We start from the raw sequence: 18122 nt of genomic DNA on the forward strand, positions 1-18122 counted from the left end.
GCTATTTGGGAAGCTGAGGCAGGAAGATCATTGAAGCCCCAGAGTTTGAGTCCAACCTGGGCAACACAGCGAGACCCTGTCTCAAAAAAAAGAAACAAAGAGGAAGTCTTTGTATTCACAGAATACAAGCAGTTGGCGTTTCCTTGGGACTCCTGGTTTACGTATGCAGCATAGTGTTGCCTCACTCATGCTCCAGAATGTTACTTACCCTCCACTTCCTGAGGGCAGTGAAGTTCAGATGCTAGAAATAATGGCCTTAGGGTGTTTCTAATAAATTTGTAGGCAGCAGGTTCAGTTTTACCATTTACCTAATTTCAAGCTTCCATATTTATTATATACATTTTTGGTGTTGAGTTTGGCTAAATATTCAAAAATATCCAAAATTATTTTCTTACATATATTCCATGTATTTTCAGTTAGAGAGGGGGATGGCAAACAGTCTTTATAGTTAAGTTCACCAGCTGAAAACCTATCCACCTGTTTTCATTCTGTTGTCATCCAGTCTTTAATAAGCCATGTAGCATTTCTACTTTTAGGAGGCTACGTTTTTAGGTGTGTATTCTCCAGCAGGTAATTGATTTTCCTAATCTTTTACTACCTTTTTGTTCTTATTGCATTTATTAATAGAGTACATGTAGTTTCTTTATTTTTATTGTTATCTTGGAAAGGGGTATTGTAAAACGATAGTGTTGGGGAAGATTCAGAGAGGTGCTCTGGGGGTGGCTGGAGATCTTCTTGGCTCAGAGTATAGCTCTGCATATGTGACTCTCTGTGAATTGGTTTAGCATTTCCAGTTTTATGTTCATAGTGATTGAAATTATTAGACTGCTTATTACTTAAGGACTCTCTTTCTTTTTAAATCTATGTCAAGGATGGCATCCCTGTGCATTTCCTCATTTAGTTCTGCATCTTCTGCCTCTCCATGTTTTCATTCAGAAAATATGCTACAGTCAAGCTTTACTGTGAAATCTTGTTTACCTGGGCAAGGAAAGAATCAGTTTTGCTTTTTTCTACTCAGGATATGCCACCTGTTTTTTAGGAAGCATGCACCTGGTATTCGCTGAAATCTGAATCTTTAAGTACCTTGTCTCCATAACTTCTCTTATTCTGATTGAAAGTTTACTATTTTCGTATCCCTTCTTCATGTATATTTCTTCCTAATTTACTGATGATAGAGTTCTCTTTTATATTTCTAATTGCCTTTGTTACTTTATGAAAGTTCAAGGGAGAAAAAGGTTAGAGTTAATTTTACTGTCTTAAAATTGGAAATACATAGCTACCTTTAAAATGTAAATAAGCAGTTTTATAAATGCAATGATAACATGGTACCATAGAACAGACACAAGAAGAATAGTTAATGCAAAAGTGACTGGCGTGATTCAAGGAAAGTATGGGAGCCTAGGAATTAGGGACATTCTCAGAGGCAGAGAAGCTGAGACCTGAAAGCTGTGCAGGAACTAATATATTAACATGTAAAATTTCACTGAGATTGGTGCATAGAAATTGACTGAAGAATTGCCTAGGGATAAATCCAGATAGCATAGCAGGGGTCATGTGATACCAGGGTATTTAGGCCATGATAAAGTATCTAAATACTGTTCTAAAATCATTGAATGGGCTTTCCATTTAATGAGGCAGTGACATGATCACTTTTGTGTTTTGGCACACGGGTTCAAATGCAGTTTTCATAATGGTCACATTTAAAGAGTCTGGTAAGATTTAAAATCACCTATTGTGGTTATTCATTTTCTGAATTACAGTAGTTTTTTTTCTCATAAAAAAAAGATAACACATGTTTAGATTCCTTTTTCATATTTTGTTATTTTGTTTTTCAGTGAAAATCACTGGGATCAGAACTGTAATTGCCATTTGCTGTATAAGAAATCATACTCAAAGCAGCTTAAAACAATAAATATTTATTATCTCATAGTTTTCTTAATCAGGAATCTGGGAGGGACTTTCCTTTTTATGTAGACTTGAAGTCTCTTATGAGGTTGTAGTCAACCTGTTAGCCAGGGCTGCTGTTTCATGCAAAGGTTCCACCTGGGAAAGATTCACTTTCAGGCTCACTCACATAGGCCTTAATTCCTCTGGCTGTTGGCCGATGATGTTCCTCAGATTCTTGCCACATGTATCTCACCATCAGGCAGCTTACAGCATGAAAATTGGCTTCTCTGGCAAAGTGGAGAACATGAGAGAGCACCCAAGATGGAAGCTACATTTGTCTCATAACCAAATGTCAGAAGTAACATCCCATCATTTTTGCTATTCTGTTTATTTAAAGCAAGAAACTTGGCCCCTCCCACACTCAAAGGGAGGGAATTATGTAATGGAATAAATACCACAGTGGGGATCATTAAAGGTCTTTTTAAAGGCAGTCTTTCACAGAGTGACTCATATGTTGTATTTCAAAAAGCATGTTGATTTTCAGCATTTTGCCTGGGATAAAAGTTACTTTATATTGACTTAGGGCAATATGTTTGTGTCAGGTCTTTTTAATATTATATTTAGATCTTTAATATTGTCTCAAGGCAATTATGACTTATCCTAATTACTTATACCAGCAACGATTAAGAATTATCCCTGAGTTTCAAAGAGAATATGGAAGACTTAGTACAATCCTCTGTCTTCGGGGGTTAAATCATTTAAAGAAGAAAAGTAGCAAAATATTTTACATCAGAATATGTTTTGCATTTGAATTGTGTAGGATACCAGACAACATTGCCCTTAACTTTAATTTATCTGCTTGCTAATAGAAATGGTTTATCTATTTTATAGTTAATAGTAAAAAAAATTGTATGGTACATACGCAAAAATGTATTTTTTAACCAAGAGTGGACCTATTACAAAGATAAATGAGATTGATTAATTTAAGGCTGAGTTTGCACTTAGTAGACATGTTCTTTTGTAACCTCTAGACAGATATGCAAAAACTGCCCCAGGTTATGAATAAGAAAATTATGTAATGAAATTAAAAACTAACTACAGAGTTACAGATTGGTAGCATTAATAAAACATTATTAGCTTGGAGTCAGAGAAGTGACTTTAAAAAAAAAAAAAAAACTCTTGCAGAAATTTAAGATCAATGTGATACATTCCCCCAAGTTTAATGCTTGAATATAGTTGCTGATGGTTAGTATCTCATAACAGTAGCTCTGTTTTGAATGTAAATTATGTAAATTTGTCATTCATCGAAATGAATTAGTTTCTTAGCATGATGATTTTATATAATATGGTTTGGCCAGATTCTATGAATATTATTTTCTACCTATCCTTTTGTGTAACATGAAAGTTTTTTAAAACAATTTATTTGTTTGCTTTGTTTTTATTATAACAAAGCAAACTTTTTTGAGATAAAAATCCACATAATATATAATATACCAATTTAAGTACTATGGATTTTAGTATATTTGTAGAGTTTTGCAACCATCACCACAATCAATTAAAAATACTTTTATTATATTAAAAAGAAACCCCATACTCTTTATTAGTCATCTCCATTCTACTTGTCCCCCCTTGGTTCTAGGTAACCACTAATCTACATTCTGTCACCATAAATTTGCCCAGTCTGGACATTTCATATAAATTGAACCTTTTATGACTTACTTCTTTCACTTATCATGATGTTTTCAAGGTTCATCCATGTTGTTCATCTCATATTTCTCTAAAAATTCTAGAGCAAATAGGGTCTTTGCAGAAAGCAGAATTAACCTTAGGTGGCTCAAACAGTTACAGAGAGCTCAGCAGGGGATATATGTATATGTATATCAGCACATAATCCCTTTTTATTGTCAGATAATATTTCATTATATCAATAAACCACATATTTATAGCTGTTAATTAGTTGATGGACATTTGAGATGTTTCCACTTTTCAGCTGTTGTGAAAAGTGCTGCCATGAATATTCATGTACAAGTTTTCTTTTTAACTTTTATTTTAAGTTCAGTGGTACATACATGGGTTTGTTAAATAGGCAAATTGCATGTCACAGGGGTTTGGTGTACATATTATTTCATCAGCCAGGTAGTACACATAGCACCCAGTAGGTAGTTTTTCAATCCGCAGCCTCCTTCCACCCTGCACTGCCAAGTAGGCCTCAGTGTTTGTTCCCTTCTTTGTGTCCCTGTGTTCATGTACAAGTTCTTATGTGGACATATGTTTTCATTTATCTTGGGTACGTCATGAAAGCTTTAAGATAAAATATATAAGACATAAAAGATTGAGAACATTGACTTTGGATTCAGAAAAATGTGAATTTGAGTCACAGTTCTTCCACTTTCTAGCTATGTGACTTTGAACTAGTTGCTTAATCTTAACAGAAATCAGATGTATTCATCTTTATATTGGAGCACCAATATTTATTTGCAGAGTTTTTGTGAAATATGCGGTATATGAAACACTAAGCTTATAAATGACACTCAACAAATAGTGGCTATTACTATCAAGGACAAGGTAGAGAAATTAAGAGCTAATACTTATAAACAGGAGAAGGTGAAGAACACTGTTAGTTCACAATGCAAGTCTGACACTCATAGAAAGAGGGGAAGAAGAAGATCAGGAAGAGACCGGGACTATAATACGTTTCCAAGAAATGTTCAACTAGGCTGATGGGTTGTCCTGAAGCTAAAGTTTCCCCATGAAGGAGTCTTGTTGCCTTGCCTGAATGGTCATGCTTTAGTACCACATCATCCTCAGTTACTGGCTAGAAGGGACTTGAGGGAGATAGGTTCTTGGGTACATCCAACAGTACATTTTTGGGGCAATTCATTTTTTTAGAATTTTTTTTTCTATGAAGGTTTCATAATTTCCCAGAATTATTACTTTTATGGGCAATTTACATTCAGTGTACTGAGCAGTCAGTGGACCCTTCAGTTCTACAATGTGTTCTTATATTATGTCTTACATAATTTCCTCATTGTATTTTCTTTTCTTCTTTCTTCATGTGGTTCTTATTGGTTGGATGTTGGACCTCCAGAAGTAATGCACTGAGTCTCTTACATTTTTCTGACCCCTCCTCCAGCCCTAGGCCTTTTCCTTCCATTCTGATTTTGTGAGAGCCTTCCTTCCTACCCTCCTACTGACATTTTTATTTTAGCAATTTTTAACTTCATGAAGTATTTCTAGCATTTTGATCATTTATTTTTTTCATAGCATTTTGTTATTTTATTAATAAAATACCTCATATTTCTCTAAAAATACTAAAGGAAATAGGGTCTTTGCAGAAAGCAGAATCTACCTCTGGTGGCTCAAATAGAGTTACAGAGGCCTCAGCAGGGGATTTTTTTTTTTGGCATTCAGAGACCAGCAGCACTCGGAAGGTATTACTACTGCCACAGTTGAAGTATTAAGGGGAAGAAATAGTATGAATGAAACACAGTCAGAGCCAAGACACTCGCTCCACCACCCTTGGCTATGAGTTAGACTTGCTAAGAATGCAGCTATTGCCAGAGGTGTTTGGCACCAATGGAGACAGAAATGAAGAAATACCCCCTAATTTTTTCTTTCTCCTGCACTCTAATTCTCTTTAAGACTAAACCCAACTGGAAACCAGCCAAGATGATAGGATCTGCAGAGTTCATCTTTCTTGGTCACAGTGTAGGGCAGAATGTATGTAGAATGGAGAGAAGGTGTGGCAAATGGAAAATAATTCGTATAGATAACAATTTGGGTTAAGGTTAAGTTTTATTCCAGTGTCTGTGCTATCAGTTTCCTTTAAGGTGTTTTTTTCCCAAGGGATTATTTTCATTTCCCTTTTATGTTGGAATCTTGCCTCATAAAACTGGGGATCTTCAGCTGTTTGTTTATACATGAGCCTGAGAAATTTAAGTGATGACTTTAATGTATACAGACATAAGCAAATGTTGTTGACTGATAGGCTTTGTTTGCTTTTAAAGTGATACAATGAAGAGGTGACTCACTACGGTACCTCCAAACACCAGGTCTTTCTTTAAGAAGTATTGAGTTTCTCCAAAGAAGAAATTTCTAATGATCTACGGAGGGAATAGATTCTCCAGCAGTGTTTTGAGTGAAGGGGGAGCAATGGGCCTGTGCTTCACACCCACAGGTTACTGGACTCTGAGGCCTAGGCTTTTTCTCTCAGTTTTTTCAGAAAGCACACCTTTGATCCCTCACTTAGGAAATCAGAGCTTGGATGCTGGCATTCTCTGTGTGTCTGCGTAAAGAAACAAACAAAAGTGTGTAGCCATTGTGCTTTTGAAGCCCAGGGTTAAATTTTAAAATTGTAGCAAAACTGCGATGGGATTCTAGACCTCATGATCTCAAGAATAGTGCTCTTTCCAACATATTATACTACTTTACCTTTACAAAATGAAGGAAATGAAAGATCTTAGAGAATAAAAGTTCCTCAGTTGGACTACATATGGTATCCAGTGTTAAATTCTAGATGGACATTGTTATTTTTGATGAACATTGACGAAAAAAATTGCTGTCGCAGAAAACAACCAGGAATTTTATGGGGATTAGAAATCACAAAGATGTGACACAAACTGGAAAATAAATGCCTAAAGGAAGACATGATATTGGCCTTCACTTTTTTTTTTTTTTTTTTTTTGAGACAAAGTCTCGCTCTTGTCGCCCAGGCTGGAGTGCAATGGTTCCATCTCAGCTCACTCCAACTTTTGCCTCTCAGGTTCAAGTGATTGTCCTGCCTCAGCCTCCTGAGTAGCTGGAATTGCAAGCACCTTCCACCATGCCCAGCTAATTTTTGTACTTTTTCAGTAGAGACGGGATTTCACTATGTTGTCCAGGCTGGTCTCGAACTCCTGACCTCAGGTGATCTGCCCACCTCAGTCTCCCAAAGTGCTGGGATTACAGACATGAGCCACTGTGCCTAGCTGGCCTTCACATTTTTAAGAACCATTGGCTGGGCGCAGCGGCTGACACCTGTAATCCCAGCACTTTGGGAGGCCGGGGCGGGTAGATCACCTGGGATCAGGAGTTCGAGACCAGCCTGGACATCATAGTGAAACTCCATCTCTACTAAAAATACAAAAAATTAGCTGGGCGTGGTGGCAGACACCTGTATCCCAGTTACTCGGGAGATTGAGGCAGGAGAAACTTTTGAACCCAGGAAGTGGAGGTTGCAGTAAGCTGAGAATGAACTAACACTCCAGCCTGGGCAACAAGAGCAAAACTGGGTCTCAAAAGAAAAAAAAAAAAGCCAAAAAACCCGAAACAAAACATCAGGCACTATATTTCTGAAGAGGGAAAAAATTAGGACAAATAAGTAGGTTTGAGTTTAACATGAAAAATGTGTTTCTAATAATGAGAGCTATTCAATCATAGACTGACTTATACTCTGACAGAAGGATTTATCTAAAATGTCAGGACATAGTTAGAAAGGATTTCGGCATTTGGTGAGAAACTAGAAGATTTCCAATATCCCTTTAAGTCTTAGAAAATTTGCCTAATGCGGTAATGAATATATTTTAAAAATACAAAAATCTGTGTATTTATTTACCATGAAACTCAAAGTGTGTAGAATCCCTTAAAAATGCAAGAAACATTTAAATGAGATTAATCTATCATAAGGGATTTTGTACCATAAATATATGATATAAAATTATCACCTACCATGACCGAAATGGATATGATAATACATGTAAATCAAGATGTATACACACATACATTACATGTTTAAAATCTAAAGTTAAAAGTGTTCTAGGCTAACTATCATGAAATGTAAAAAAATTTTTACAGTATTAACAGATGATTATTGAAATATCTTTTTTACTCCTGAAACATGAAGGTTGTTTTGAGTTCCCAAAGATAGGGACCGTTATCTCAGAAGTGGCAATACCTTTACAAATTACTAAATTGACCTTTCAAAGTTTTGGAGAAGAATGACTAATGGATTTATCATTAATATGAACATTATTCCAATTTTAATCTTATATTAAAGAGTTCTTAGATTCATTGACATGCTTGCCAAAATGCTAATAGCCAAGGTCTATTAAAATGCATTATCAGCCTTTTCATGATCTGTGTAGTGCTGATGAAATATCACATTTATGAGAGCAACCTCCAGTGCTTCAAGATCCCTAGGCAGCCATCACAGTGCCATCGACTGGGCTGTGTGCTTAGTTTCCTTGATTATTCTGAAATCCATACATTCATGCACTTAGCATTTCATGCCAAAAAAAAAAAAAATACTGTTCTGTACCTATTGCTGTTATTTTTATGTGAACAGCTTCTAGTTGTACTATGAGAAATTCTCTTAGACCTTAAAATTCTCAGTTTCTTTCTCAGAAGTTGTATTTCCTCTGTTACACTGTCAGTGTTTGTTCTCAGTGCTGATAATCAGAATCCGGAACTAACAGCTAACTAACAGCTTGCTGTTTCAAAATATTTATATCAATATTTGTGTTAAATGCTGTCTTTGTAGTCTGCTAATTTGCATTTGTTTTCAAGGATAAAGCAAAAAACTTTAAAAGTGATGTTTATAAATATGTGTCTAGTTTCTAGGGAACTCAAAGCAAAAGATTTGAACATAATCTCTCATCCTTATAATGACTAGCTGTTATACTTGAGCTTCAATATGCTCACCATCATACTTTTTAAGAAATCTTGCTCTGGCGGAAGAATATACAGAACCAACAAGTGCAATAGGGTGATGACAAACCTAAAAAAATAAATTGAGATCACTTCTGCATCGGGGAACCGCAGCACTAAAAGATTTTCAGTTTTCTGGAGTTGAAGTCTTTTAATATATTAAGCTATGCAGACAGCACGTTTCCAATTGTGCTTTAATTAAGAAAGAAATAGAAACATGAAAGAAATCAGTATGCCCTTTCAGACTGCTGAGATGTGCAGCACCTAAAAATCAAAGCAGCAACCTAGGGTAAAAATTTACAGGGTGGTGTTTGTGTCTGCTCTCCTTTTGCAATCACATATCAATTCTTCAGCACTTTCACCAACTTCATTTTAAAGTCACAGTTAATATTAAGTGGAATAATAGAAATGCAAATGATAATATTCTGGACTATATCTAGGCTATCAGCATTGAATAGATGCTTGCTGATAAAAAAATTCCTCTTTAGACACATGTATAGTAACTACTCAGAATTATAACTGAGTAGTTACTGAAATGGTATAAACATAAACAAAAGAAATACTTTAATTACAGACATTAAACGTTTCTGTATGTAGGTATAGAATACATATGTATTCTTGGTAAATAACAGTAAGAGAGAGTACTAAGAGTATTCCTACAAAGTATTTTTCAAATGCAGTGGCCAACACAGCAAAGGTGCCAGGGAGTTAGGAAAACAAGATACCATGAGTGAGAAGGAAGAAGAAGAAGGAGGAGGAGGTGGAGGAGGAGGAGGTGGAGGAGGAGGAGGAGGAGGAGGAGCCGGAGGTGGAGGCGGAGGAGGAGGAGGCGGAGGAGGAGGTGGAGGAGGCGGAGGATACCATGAGTGAGAAGGAAGAAGAAGAAGGAGAAGGAGAAGGAGAAGGAGAAGGAGAAGGAGAAGGAGAAGGAGAAGGAGAAGGAGAAGGAGAAGGAGAAGGAGAAGGAGAAGGAGAAGGAGAAGGAGAAGAAGAAGAAGAAAAAGAATAAGAAGGAGGAGGAGGAGGAGGCGGAGGAGGAGGAGGAGGAGGCGGAGGAGGAGGAGGAGGAGGCGGAGGAGGAGGCAGAGGATACCATGAGTGAGAAGGAAGAAGAAGAAGGAGGTGGAAGAGGAGGAGGAGGAGGAGGCTGAGGAGGAGGAGGAGGAGGCGGAGGCAGAGGAGGAGGAGGAGGAGGCCGAGGAGAAGGAGGAGAAGGAGGAGGAGGAGGAGGAAGAGGAGGAGGAGGAGGAGGCGGAAGCGGAGGAAGAGGAGGCGGAGGAGGAGGAGGAGGAGGCGGAGGAGGAGGAGGAGGCGGAGGAGGAGGAGGAGGTGGAGGAGGAGGAGGAGGCGGAGGAGGATACCATGAGTGAGAAGGAAGAAGAAGGATAGTTGACAGGTAATTAAGAGTTACACCCAAACCTGATGGACAGAACTGCACGTGGCTTTAAATTAAATTCAGTAACACATGCGACAATGGTCCCATCTTCTTTGGGAAAGGAATGAAGCACTTTATACAAAGTTTAAGTGAGGAAAGAGGGTTGTTCAAATATTGTATTAGTCAGGGACTAGTCAGGAGACAAAAACCACACCAGTAATTTGAACTGAGAAAATTTAATATGAAGCTTTATTAACTAATACAAGATGAATAAATTTTAAAATGAATAAAAGAAACTCTAGAGAATACAGAGATAGTTAATATTAAGAGAAGTTACCATCTTTAAGCCTATTGGAGAGTACCCAAGGAACAGAGAAGTTTGGAAGAGCCTTCCCCCACCCATCAGTGATGCAATTCAGACTTCAGTGGAGAGGGCTGGCTGCAGTCTGCTAGAGTGCGGGATTCTCCAAGATGTCATGGGTGAGAGCTGTTCTGCAGCTAGTGATCTGACCCTAATGAGCAAAAAACTGCCCATGGTGGTGCTGACAGGCTGGAATTGATAAGCAAGGACCTTCCTGTTGGAATATCAGCAAAATTCACTGGTAGGCACTACTGATTCTCCTGCATAGAGCTGATAGCCAAGCCATTGAAGAAAGAAAGCAGACAATTGGAACTGAGGGAGGGAAGGGGTAACACTTTCCTCTGTCATGTGTTGACACATCCCTCCAGAACCCTTTATATTCAGACTAATGTTGTACAGCTAGTAAAGTTAAAATGTTATAGGTCCAAGTCCAGTTTCAGCAAGTATAGCAAAGAATAAATTATTTGACACTGAGTGGTAAAAAAATTGGTAACTGACACAAATATTGACTGTACAATGAGGTGGACTATGGAAAATTTCATAGATTTGATCACTCAGTGTTCATTCCAACACTGCAACTTACCTCACGTTATTATTGGTTTTCTAAACATCTTTCATCTAAGAGTGGCAATATGATGTCGTTTTGAGCAATGAGATCTGCTAGTTTTTCTTCCATTTTTTTTCTTTTTTCTGAAATATGCACAAAATAACTGGAACTGCAACAGTCATCTTACCAGTGAACTATAACAACTTTTTATTCCTTTAACTTTAATGTCTTTGGTGTATTCTTCAGCCCCATTCCCTCCTACTAGCATTGGGGTGGAAGAGGGAAAAACTAGATATCAGTTTACTTTGGCTTAGTATAGTAAAATAATTTCTTAAATAAGTTTATCTTTTTCATAATTCCTTGAGTTCTCCATGATCCTCTCTCAGATCACCTGTAAGTGTAGAGGAGTCTTATGTTACCTGCAGCTCTAAGGCTTTAAAGGGAATCCTGACTTATATGTAGGTAACAGTGGCTGCTGTCTGCTGCTATGGGATTGAGCATTCTTGTCCCTAGGAGTTCTGCTGGCGTCTGTTACTAAGACTTGCATTTGTTGTAAGTACTCTCAACTTAATTTGGGTCTGGTGGCTTTCCTTAGCTCACTAGGTTGTGTGTCACCTCTTTTCTGCCTCTGGCCAGCATGGGGAAACCCTGTCTCTACTAAAAATACAAAAAGTAGCTGGGCGTGGTGGCACATGCCTATAATCCTAGCTACTCAAGAGGCTGAGGCAGAATTGCCTGAACCCAAGAGGTGGAGGTTGCCCAGTTTGCCATCAGTTGTCAACCAATCAGAAGCTCTTTTCAACCAAAAGGGAAATTGCTTGGCTGCAAATTCTCTCTTCAGTCCTGCATCCCTGTTATTCCCAAGTCTTTATAAATCCTCTTGGCTGGGGTTCTTACTTGGGCCATCAAATTTGTTCAGTATTAAATTTGCCCATGTACTACACTGATTTTGTGATTAAGGAAGATACAGTGTACTTGGGCTTTAAATTAAATTGAATCTGGCAGATATTCTTCATTCATTCAATTTCCATTTATTCTCTTGAGTTTATGATGGGGGTTGTGACTGTTCCCTTGTTTTCATGGAGGATTTTCTCATATTTTTTTTTGTTTTTTCTTCATTTTGACTGCTTTTAGAAAAGGATTATAGGCAAAAGAGCAAATATTCATTGTCTTTCGTAGAAATTTACACATTATTACTACAATAAGCACTCAATAAATATTGGCTATTATTATTATGGTTTCCTTAAATGGAGTATCATCTTTGCTTTTTTTTTTTTTGGTCTTACTCTTTCTTCAAGTTGCAAAACCTAAGCTGTTTTAAATTTATAAATGCATTTAAAGCCCTTAAAAAAAAACCATTACTCTTATACATGGCTCCTCTCTTACTTAAAACAATTTTATTTTGGCCCTTTATGGTAGTATGCTCTCATTGGGATATGGAAGTTTTAGCTTCTACTTTTAAGATTGTCAGTATTATCATATATTGACAATTTCCCTACTTCTTGTTACAGTTCTTGATGCATAGCATTCATTGAAAAATGTCTGTATACTGTAAATGTATGAGTGCATAAATTTTTGAAAACGGGTTATGTATTCTTTCATAGTACATAAATCTTCAATAATGAAGTTATTATAAATTTAGAGGAATATTTTAATAGTCCTCTTTGACTATTAAAATATTCCTCTAAATTTATAATAATCAGAGTCTGATTCTCTTAAAATGTATACTACTACTTTTACATATTTTTCCTCTCATATTGTACAATAAGTGGATAATTAAGAAAACATTTTTAGTAATATTCTGGCATTATCTTAAATGCCAATTTATATATTTTATAGTCACAAAGTCTGGGTAATAAAGATGAATGGGCAAAGATAGAGTCTCAATAGACCTCAGCATGAATCTCACCTACACCAATGAATAGTTTTGTATCCTTAGTCAAGTTACTCACTGTCTCTGCACCTCACTTTTCCCATCCGCAAAAATATGTCATAAAGTTGTTTAAATATTAATACATTTAGTTACTTGAACTTTTTGTGAGCTCTGCTTTGGGTTGACTAGTTGCCTGGAGTGCATTCTGAAATCATCTTAACATTTTTATTATTAGTACCAAATCATTTACAAAGTACCCGTATTGTAAGACTATCTAATACTGCCTTGGATTTTGTAAATTCAACTTATAAGGAATAAGAGAACAGTGCTGGAAACATTATATGTTAAATTTTTGAAACTTATTTATTTAGGTACAACAGAGGTAATGGAAGAAATAATATTATGAAATAAAATATATTCTAATAAGACAATAGCAAATAATATTTTGATCAAATGGACTAGTATCATTCAAGCACGTTAAAATTGCTAATGTATTTTGAGCACTTATGGTATGCCAAGCATTATTATTTCATTCAGTTTTCACAACAAATTTATAAAATAGACATTGCCTGTTTCTTAATTGGTATACAAATATTAGCATAGCTGTTTGATAAAGAATGAATAGTTATCTCAATGTAAGGTTAAGCATAAAATAAAAACAAAGAACTATTTCATAAATAATTATTTGCTTAAAGTTAAGTGACACTCAGAGCCAATATTAAGATTAATTTGTTTTGTGTTTTCTTTGATAAAATTCATTCATTTGCTTTTTTGAAAGATATTTTATTTTAAAGCTATTCCACAGGAGGATTTTTATTAAACGAATGATTTTAAAGAATGGCCTATTTTCAGTTTTTGATATATGAAAGATGTTTGAATCATAAAAAAAAAAAAAAAGCTGTTTTGTAGGTTCATTCAATAAGTAGGTAAACCGTCAGGTAGCTTCCATAAGTGGGCTGCCATGTTATTTCATTTATTTTTATTATTCAAACTCAAATTAACATTGCAGTTTCACAATTTATCTATTGTGAATCTGAACAGCTAAGTAGGACAGAAGAAAAGGTGCAGTTCCATTAAGCTCTAACATATCATTGGCTGTCAGGTAAGCCTTGTTATGCTGTCCATCCTCATTTAACTATCCCACAAGATCTCTTAATGAAGTTAAGCCCCAAGTTCACTCCAATAATTCTGTGGCAAGAGTTTGTGCATTGTAACAATTCATCACTTGTCAGGAAGGCACTTTTAGTTTATACATTTAATAAGGGCATTCTCTAGCTTGGTTAATTAGAAGTGAACAGTTTGCATATTTACTAAATGCGGAGTGTCATTGCCACCACGGCCTATTGCCTACATGAATTATTTCTCTATCTGCAATAAACAGCTGGGTAATTATTACTGCCATAATCAGATAAATTCCCTCTGTAAGGCTTTTCTTACATGGCAATTCTTTGAACTCATCCAAAGCTGAACAAAATTTATGAACTCCAGCGGCGAGGCCACTTTTTCATACTATGGTGTCCCTGTTCCCTATTTCAAGGACATGAGTAGAGCACCATAGATATTGTGTAAATAAGGAGAATAAATATGATTACCTCGAGATAACATTTCAGTAAACCTCATTTTAAAAACATACTATTTTGATCTCAGCCAACTAAATGATAGCAGTTTAGCTTTATCTAATTGTAAGTTGATGATAAGTTCTTTTATAGTAAGTTCTCTTAAAGAGGTAAAGAAAACAACATTTAGTTTTTAAGAAACAAATTAGTTTGTAATGTTAACTATACATGTAACTTTTTTTCTGTAGACTTGTTTTATCTCTCAAGATATACTAATTGTAGTTACTAATTTGGTAGAAATTACAGAATAACATAAGCCAGGGTATCCAACATAAAATATAGAATATATTCCCTGCTTTAAAAAAGTCTGCTATTTATTCATAATTACTAATTAATAACATAATCCAGGTAATTATTTTAAAATATGGAATGTTATTAACCATTTGATCATAGTCTTTTCACATACTGTATTTTAACAAAAATGTACTACCTTTTACAATTTGGTATTTCAAAATATTTAAAAGCAAAGTATATAGAAAGGAAAAAGCGCTTCAGTCCAAAGAAGGAATTAACAAAAGGAAAAAGCTTACTATGTGGGTTTTTCAATTTAACTCTTTCCACAATGAATTTCAAGCAGTTTACAAAGGACAAAGGGACCACAGTAAAGGAAAATACAGATATGATAATGCTGGTACTATGATTGATCAGGGAAGATGATTAGTTAAGTAGGTCCCATTAACAAAAATGGAGAAATATTACTGCATATGCCAAGAAACAGTTTTTCCTAGCACTTAACCTAAAAGAAATTTTACATGAGTCCTCAGTAGGAGACTCTAAGTAATGTAATGAACAATTTCTTCAGTAAGGTTTGTGTGTGTGTGAGAGAGAGATGGAGTCTCACTCTGTTGCCAAGGCTACAGTGCGGTGGTGTGATCTCGGTTCACGGCAACCTTTGCCTCCCATGTTCAAGCAGTTCTCCTGCCTCAGCCTCCCGAGTAGCTCAGAATACAGGCATGTACCGCAATGCCCAACTTATTTTTGTATTTTTAGTAGAGACAGGGTTTCACCATGTTTGCCAGGCTGATCTCAAACTCCTGACCTCAAGTGATCCACCTGCCTCAGCCTCCGAAAGTGCCGGGATTACAGTTGTGAGCTACCATGCCCAGTCAAGGGGTTTTTTTGTTTTGTTTTGTTTTCAAACACAAAAAAGCAGTCTGAATTTCAAATTCTTCTTTTTTGTAGTGATTTTTAGAGGAAAAAAAAACCCTGGGGAACGTACTAAAATGTTACTCATTTCAAAGTGAAAGACTAAAATAGTATTAGCCCATGGACTTAGCCTTATGGTTGTCTAGCTTTGAGGAAGGAGTGGACTTGAAAGTTCTTACCTCTCACTTCCCTTACCTGATTTTTTGATAGAAGATAAAAGAAAGTTTCTTCTTTTAAAAACTCTGTGATTAGGATTGAGAATGCTGTTTTTCATATTGCTGATTTTGAGTAGACTTATCTCAGATGCAGATGCTTGATATATTAATAATATGTAACTTTTTAGTCACATTTGAAGATATGTTTATATTACTATGAAATTTTACTGAGAAAATTTTGTTAGTGCTAAAAAAAACATATATGTAATGCTGTCTTGTGGACTATTTGGCCTTCATCTTTATCTCTTTGAAGCATAAAGATACCATAAACCACTTTCATCTCCAATTTTATGACTTAATTCTCTGAAACTACTTTCTCTTGGTTTCCTTTCTCCTTTTCTAACGGTTTCTTCTCCACATTCCTTCTGTACTCTATTTGACCTTAAATATTAGTGTAGTATTCCCTCCTCGATGTATTTACCTTTTCATTCTACTTGCTATGGATGGTCACTTGCACTTCTGTGACTTCTGCTGGCACTTGTGTGATTCATAACTCCAAGATTTATTCCACCCAGAACTCTCTCTTGGCTGTTTTAACCATCTATTCAAATGCCTTCTATCATTGCCACTTGGACATCCCACAGACATCTCAAGCTAAGCATGTTTAGATATGATTATTTCCCCAAACTTCTTCCTCTTTCTGTGGTAAATTGAACCATTCTTCACTTAGGTAACCAAGCCAGAAACATGAGATTTTCATTCTAAAAATTCTTTTCGTTTTTCTATTGGTGACCGAGCCCTATCAGTTCTTTTCCTAGCTCTCATCAGTCTACTCTCCCTACTGCTGCCTTAATGACCTTTCTGAAATACAAATCTGATCACCATAATCTGTTTATTTCCTTTCTTTTAAGTGTTCCATAATAAAAGACGACCTAGAGATCCGAGAAACATGTGAAATATAAACACTGGAATTATATTTTAGAATATATTCTTAGCATAGGAATTAAGCAAACCCAAAATACACACTTGATCATATTCTTTAACAGTTTTAATACTAAAAAACATGAATCTTTGGAGAAGAATGTTAACATGTATCTTAGTTATAATATTAGCATAGAATGGGAATTCATAGAACATATGTATACCTAAATAAACTGGAATTTTATGATAAATAGGAAATTATGTAGTGGTAACCTACTACAAAAACAGCAAATTGATAAAGAATCATTTATTTTTAATCACTTTTTATTGATGCTTTATAATCCATAATGCTTTACAGCTTTTTCCATTTCCTTTCCCTTTAAATCTATTCTTTTCCCCTCTTGTAGTTGGCAATGAATAGAATGGAGACAGAAAATTAACTCCAGTTTATTTCTCTCTTTCTGTTCTATTACCACTGTTTTGTAATAGTTTCTTATCCAACAAAAAACGGGATGGTATTCTCTGTGGCATTCATATAAAAATGATTTCTAAGATCAGCTATAAAAGAATTGGTCAGTAAATAGTTTCCCAAAACTCATTAGATATTTTCTGAAACTACATGTAGCATACTGCTTTAAAATATGTTGGCATCATCCTATGGTATGTTATTATGGCTTTATGCTAGCCTCGAGATTAGTTTAGAGATGTCCCTTATCTGTGTTGAGTGGATTGCATGCAAAAGCAACAGCAATTATTTTGGCTTTAAAGTGAGGTTAACACATTTTAAAGGAGAGACAATGTGTGATGTTTGAGTAAACACAAAATAAATAAGGTCATGAAACTTTTTTTATATGAAATGGGAACTTTAGCTACCTCAATTCTGAACTCTACCAAAAACATAAATTTAGTAAGTTGATCCTCCTCCTCCACAGCTGAACCACTGTGAAGATGGGCAATGGAGAGAATGTGATGTGCCTTCATCTCTATGCAGGAAAGCCCCCATGCTGTGTCTCAGAGTCACAATCTGTAAAGTCATTTTATTTCACAAAGGCAAACAGAGACCTTGTTAATAATATCTGCCCCTTACCAACCTTAGTGGAATGTTATGAGGCTGAATTAATGTCTGAAAGTGTTTGGATCACCTGAAAACAATGTACTATATGAATACATTTTATTATTATTACTATTATTATACTTAGCTCAATGTCATTCTCAATTATTTGACATCATACTTATTATATAAAATTTTACTTCCTTTTAGAGCAGCTCTGCAGATGATAAAAAGGAAAATACTCTTACAGTGAAAGAGGTGCATATTTTTAGAAAGAATATTATACAAAAATTATTTTCAGCCAAGTTGATTCAAAAAAGCCAGAAGAACAAAATAAAATGATTTTCATGAATGATCTTCGAATGAGGTCTTATTGCTTTTTAAAATCATGCAAAGTAGGTAAATGAAATAATAGAGCAATTGGGCAATCCCTTTGTATGATCAGACTAAAGTCATGGTATTGTAATTTTATAACATTGACCATTATCATCTTTTCTATTTTTTTC

General features: G+C 35.6%; 1 protein-coding gene across 1 annotated transcript in view; it reads left to right on the forward strand.

Annotated features, from left to right (window-relative positions):
* SPATA17 (spermatogenesis associated 17) overlaps nt 1–18122 on the forward strand; it is a 207039-nt gene that overhangs the window by 53412 nt on the left and 135505 nt on the right. The gene's annotated exons all lie outside the window — the stretch shown is intronic.

Source organism: Saimiri boliviensis, chromosome 14 (genome assembly GCF_048565385.1).
Source record: "Saimiri boliviensis isolate mSaiBol1 chromosome 14, mSaiBol1.pri, whole genome shotgun sequence".
Lineage (NCBI taxonomy): Eukaryota > Metazoa > Chordata > Mammalia > Primates > Cebidae > Saimiri > Saimiri boliviensis.